General features: G+C 36.4%; 1 protein-coding gene across 3 annotated transcripts in view; it reads left to right on the top strand.

Moving 5' to 3' along the window:
• Positions 1-6,207, top strand: part of nlgn1 (neuroligin 1) — a gene marked incomplete at its 5' end in the record, with an annotated part of 498,373 nt that overhangs the window by 106,443 nt on the left and 385,723 nt on the right.

Below are 6,207 nucleotides of genomic sequence, written 5' to 3'. Positions count from 1 at the left end.
TATATATATATTCTAATATTCCAAAAATATTACAATTTGAAATTCTTATGTGCTGAATGAAGGGTTGCTTTTAGTGTTCTCACTGAGACTCTGACCAGTTAAGAAAATTAGCCAGACCTTCCTGTTGACATTATTGAATAAAATGCAAACCACAGCCAGGATTAGACTTCAAGCTGAACTCTAATATTTTCTTCTAGATAAAAATCACAAAATTGCAAAAATGAACAACAACCTTTAGTCACAAAGAACAAAGCTTTTTTTGCTTTTGATGCTTGTGTTGGACTGACAGTCACACCAAATTAATGCAGTTAACCTCTGATATTACAAAGTTTTTTATCAACTACTTTCTTATGGTTTTCAATATTTCATGGAAAACAAGTGACTCCCGTGTTGATCATAACGGCTGCAGTGAAAGACAGAATGTGATGAGGAGATAACTGCACCTGCAGTGCAGAGGAGCAAGAAAAGGAGGATGAGAAGAGGTGGGGAACTTATCTCTATAGGCTGAGTGGGTTGAAGAATATTTATATATTTTTATGTTTTTCTTGGGGGGCGGTGGGTAACGTCATACAGACTCTGAGACATTAAATAAATATGAAGCTGTTTTTTTAGTTAGTGAGATTTGAAAAAAATGAATCCATGAGATTTTTTATACATGTATGTAATTGCAAAATGGGGGAAAATCAATGGAAATCCATCAATGTTTTGTTCTTAGCTTACAGGGGTGACACCAGAGTGGTCTTCTGCTGCTGTATCTGTATCAAGGTTGGAAGTGTTGTGTGTTCAGAGATGGTATTCTGCAGACATGACCAGGCACTACCAAATCTTTTTTTTTATTCACACATTTGATGCTCACTGGATATTTTCCTCATTTTGTACCATTAGAGGTAGTTGTACATTTTAGCTCAGCAGTTTCTGAAATACTCAGACCAGCCTGTTGGGTACAAACAACCATGCCACATTCAAAGCCACCTAAATTCTCTTCCTTTACCATTTTAATGCCTGTTTTAAACTTCAACAAATCATTTTCCCCACATCAGTACATGCCTAAAGAGTTGCTGCCATGTGATTGGCTGATAAGCTTGTGTTAACAAGCAATTGAACAAGTGTAACTAATAAAGTGGCCGGTGAGTGGCCGAAATAAGGAAAAAGTGAGTCAAATCAAGTATTTCAAGAATCTTACCAAGTAACATTTTCTTACTCCATTGGCAGAAATTTTTGACTTAATTTGAGTCAAATTTTCAGACTAACAAGACAAATAATCTTACACACTCTGAAAACAAGATTATTATTCTTACACAATCAGTTCTTGTTTAGTAAATCAGTCTCAAAACAAGATCAAAAAGACTTTTTGGCTGGATATAAGATTTTAAAACTTGGTAAGATGGACAGTTTTTGCAGTGTATATCTTCTTCATTTCCATGAAATAATGGATAGTGAAAAAAACAGCTAGTAGATATAGTTATTGAAGTTAAAACACACAAAAAGTCTTTAACTGAGTCTTTCAACATACAGTCATCAGTGAGGACTCATAGTCTACGCTATATCCAGATTTACTGTCAGCATGATTAAAATACACTAAGTTATGAAAAAAAAACACTAAGAAGACATAAGCAATGTTCACCCAAAATTGAATGGCTATCTGTCAGTAGCATCAGAGCAGGTGTCAGAGCTGACTGGTCTTCTCTGTTTGCAAAATAGTGTGTGTGTTTCCATTCAGACAACATGACAATAAGTGGATATTATTGGCCCAGGCGAGACCATAGATCAACTCAGTTAATCAAAACGGGTGTTGATGAAAAGAGGAGGGCGAACACAACCATTTTGACACTCTATTAGAACCCACTGTGAGGGTTGAGGGCTGTTAAGGTGTTGAGTGAGGTGGGTTGAGCGTCATTGATCCTGCTGCAAAAGCGAAAGGAGGACCATGCTGGATTATATCTTTGAGTTATTTGAGTTAGCAAAATGGTTCATAAATCACATAACTAAGTTTAATAAAACGCTCAGAAAATAATTATTGGATGCACACCTAACTCACTAACTTAGAGTCAGTATAAGATGGCCACCACTGTAACTGACTTTAGGAAACATATAAATGGCTGTTCCTCAGCCAGTTTTACGAATATTGAGCTACGATTTGGTGTGGAAACATTTCAGTCATATTACTCTGCACATTACACATTTTTATCTTAAGGTTTGTTTAAACTGTTGCCATCAACCCTGGTACCAAAAGATGCCATGAACCACTGATCCCATTGTAATGAAACAATTCAGGATGCCTGACGTGTTTAATTAGCATTAGCTGTTGCAAAAATGCTTAGAACTCAGTCAGTTCTACAGATATTTATAGTCTGAAGGAGGAAGGCTTTCTAAATCTGCTGTGATGTAGCCATGTTGTGATTGGTTGTGAACAGCATTGTGGGGTCATCATTCAGTGCTATGGGGGCCCAAGGCAACTTTGATGAAGACATTTCGGATTAGCTGACATCCTGTTCTACCGGTGGATCAGTGGGGAAACTGCTGAGATGCCGAGCCTTTGGTGCGTGTCTGTAGATAGCTGAGCAGGATTTGTCATTCAGCCGGTGCTCCCATAATTATACAGAAACATTATGGCTGCACACTGACATCACTGACTGAATAATAAGCATCGCCGTGAACACAGATGCATTTCACAGGTGCTTCACACTTAACCAACAGCTAATTAGGAGTGCAACAGAGTTTTGTGAACAAAGCCTTTGGTTTGAACACATCTCCGGAGAATAAAGTCTTTAGAAGGTAGCTACTAGTCAGCATGAAAGTGAAGGAATGATGCTGGAAAGAAAATAGCTTCAGTGTGGGTGAGTGGTACATAACTAAATTAGTTAGTATATGAGTCTACATACAATCACTTTTTTATTCATCTTAACTTTACTGTTTACCTGACAGTACTGACAGTGTTAGATAGTCTGACCATTAGCAAATTCTCTCATGAATCACTTAGTGTCTCTTCAGCCACAAGGGGTTTCCTTATAGTTTGGTATCAAATAAAAGCTAACTCTTGGGGGATTTTATTAGAAGTGTAACTATCGCAACAGCTCCTTTTTGTTTCAGAGATAGTGAGGATAAATCAAATTAAAACATGTTTGTCCCTTCACCTGAAGTTTTTTCCACAAGACTGTAAAAGCCTTTTAAAAATAGAATGAATAAGGCTAAAAACTCTTGGAAACCATAAAACCGCATGTGGAAATTACTTGTGAAAGGATTTATGCTGCTAATAATAATAAATAAACTGGAGCAAAGTTACAGAGATTTTGGTAAAGAAATAACTCAACGTTTTGTGCATTTGCACAGGATGGACCATTTTTGGTATCATCAAAAAATGTTAAGAAATCTTTTAATTGCAATTATTTTTGTTTTTTTTTACATGCCTGAAAATAATTTTTTTGAATGCTTTTTTTAAATTACACGCACTTTTATTTTTCACCCTATTCATATAAAAACAATGAAAAATGATTACATTTGACTCAGACTAAAGCAGTTTTACTCAAAAAAAATTGAAACACTTTATAACGTATTTTGGTATTTGCTTTGATTTGCATTTCAAAAATTATATATATATATAAATAAATAAATAAATATATATCAAAAGTTTTATTACAGATATGTTTGTGCAATTTGTTTGCTATCTAATTCAACTTGGAACAATCTGAGTTTTGTCTCTCCAAAAATATTAGCTTTATATTCTGTTTGGGTCATAGTTTTTCCACCTGTTCAGTTTTTTCTATTTTCTCTGACATTTTCTGAAATATTACATCGTTATTTGCAACAGAACCACCAAGTAAAGTCTAGACTACCAACTACAATTTGGTGGTCTTCAGTCTCCTTTGGCTCTGGGTCAGACTCCAGCATGTCAGGCTGGATGGACAAGTGTTGTTGACATATTCAAATTAATTTGTAAATAAAACGTTACTGTGCCACAATAGTCATAAACTCCTCTGTCAAACTGTCATGAACTGGTCTGGAAGCTGGAGGGGTGGTGGGGTGTGAAGCCCTTAGTTTGCATTTAAAGATCTGAGACGCACCTCAGAAAGGGGGTGTAAGAGGGGCTTGTGGAGCTACAATAAGGATGACTTTAGACCAAAGCATTGTGGTTCCACTTTATACTCCCCCAACTGAAGGATTTAAATGTGAACAAGAAGGATTTAAAAGCGTATGTCTACTTAAAAGTTAACAGTTTAAAGGTAGATGCCACTGAAAAGCAAGCTTAGCAAATGCTTTTTTTTCAATATTAAGTTAATATTTAATATTTTGCAGAAGAGAACCTGGAAAGGTGGAGGTTTGCAATGGAGAGAAGAGGAATGAAAGTCAGTAGAGACAAGACAGAAAACATGTGTGTAAATGAGAGGGAGGCAGGTGGAAAGGTGACGATGCAAGTAGAGGTCAGAAAGGTGGAAGATGTCAAATAGCTGGGGTCAACCATCCTGAGCAATGGACAGTGCAGAAAAGAGGCGAAGACGAGTGTCGGGGCTGTTGTGTGACAGAAGGATAGCACCAAGAGTGAAAGGGAAGGTTTACAAGACCGCAGTGAGACCTGCTACGATGTACGGTTTAGAGACAGTGGCACTGTCTAAAAGACAGGAGGCTGAGCTGGAGGTGGTACAGATGAAGATGCTGAGATTTTCATTGGGAGTGACGAGGATGGACAAGATTAGAAATAAGCAGATCAGAGGGACAGTGAAGGTGGAGCAGTTTACAGGTAAAGCTAGAGAAGCCAGGTTGAGAAGGTTTGGATGTGTTCAGGAGGGATAGTGGATACATTGGACAAAGGATGTTGGATATGGAGCTGCCAGGCAGAAGGAGACGAGGAAGACCACAGAGAAGATTCATGGATGTAGCAAATAGAAGGCATGGAGATGGTTGTAACAGTAGAGGAGGCAGGGGATAGGATTAGATGGAGGCAAATGATCCGCTGTGGCGACCCCTAAAGGGAGCAGCCAAAAGACAAAGAAGAAGAAGAAGATTAAGTTAATATTTTGTTTGGTAGTCGTTGAGATTGATCCACAACATATTATCTGAACACATACGGATTTTACAAAATCTGTTTAAAATTCTGTCATTAACATTTGGAATCAGCTCTCTCTATTTTTTAGGAAGATGTTTAATGAACCAGTAGTTATTTTATGGAAACTTCAGAAAGTATTGGATATACATCACACAAATTCATGCATTTATTTAACTTGTGCAATATTTTTGATTAAAATGTTGCCAATAACATTCAAAATCAATCCTAAATGATTTTTTAGCATTTCATAAAACACTGAACAAATTTTAGCGAAACTTTACAAAGTAAATATTGGACTGCCATCTACAACTAATTGACTTCTGCAGTCAACCCAATTCAGAATGTTCAGTTGTAGTAAATTATAAGCTAAAATTTGGTGTGGAAGGAGCTGAAAGTCATCTTCAACACATACTGTACTTTGAACACTAAGATCTCACAAGATCCCACAGTATTACATTAGATCATACATAATGGTTTTTTACAAAAAACAACATAAAATCTGTTCGTTCTCAGCCGAAATTAGTTTTAGTTTAAAACTCTGGCAAGGAAAGCATTGGGCAATAAGCAATCGTTAAAGAAATGGTAGGGCTTTGATCTTTTTTTAATGTTGTTCTATAGAACCAGAGAGCTGTTTGTTCCAGTCTCAATGTTGTGCAGTAGAAAATGGAACATGTCTCCTTTCATCTTGAAACTCGTCCTCCTGATCAGAATCAGAGGAACATGTGTTGCTTGTTGACTTGAACAAAGCAAAAACTATTCTGATTTTGTGACAAGTCGTTAAAAACGAACTGTCTTGTGTTGTTCCTTCTCAGATTGACTTTCTTACCCTTCAACAGTCTGTAAAAATACTTCTGCCTTGGATCTCTTTAACTTTAGTTGTGCAGTCAATTACGTAAGTCTACCATTTCCTCAGTGTTGCATTTTCCATTTAAATGCATTGGTTAAACTGACAGTTTACACCTTTTCCATTTGAGATTGTGACTGCATATAAAATGCTTCCCAGTTTTTTAAATTAGTTTAACTCTTAATTTTGAACTAACTCTTGATCTGGAATCCATGTCATTTAAATGTATTTATTACTTTTGAACCCTTGATCTATTTTAAATGTCTAAACTAAATTAGTTAGTTAGTTAGTTAGTTAGTTAGTTAGTTAGTTAGTTAGTTAG

The sequence above is a fragment of the Austrofundulus limnaeus genome, unplaced genomic scaffold (genome assembly GCF_001266775.1).
Source record: "Austrofundulus limnaeus strain Quisiro unplaced genomic scaffold, Austrofundulus_limnaeus-1.0 Scaffold47, whole genome shotgun sequence".
Classification (NCBI taxonomy): domain Eukaryota; kingdom Metazoa; phylum Chordata; class Actinopteri; order Cyprinodontiformes; family Rivulidae; genus Austrofundulus; species Austrofundulus limnaeus.
This window is presented reverse-complemented; position numbering and strand designations above follow the sequence as displayed.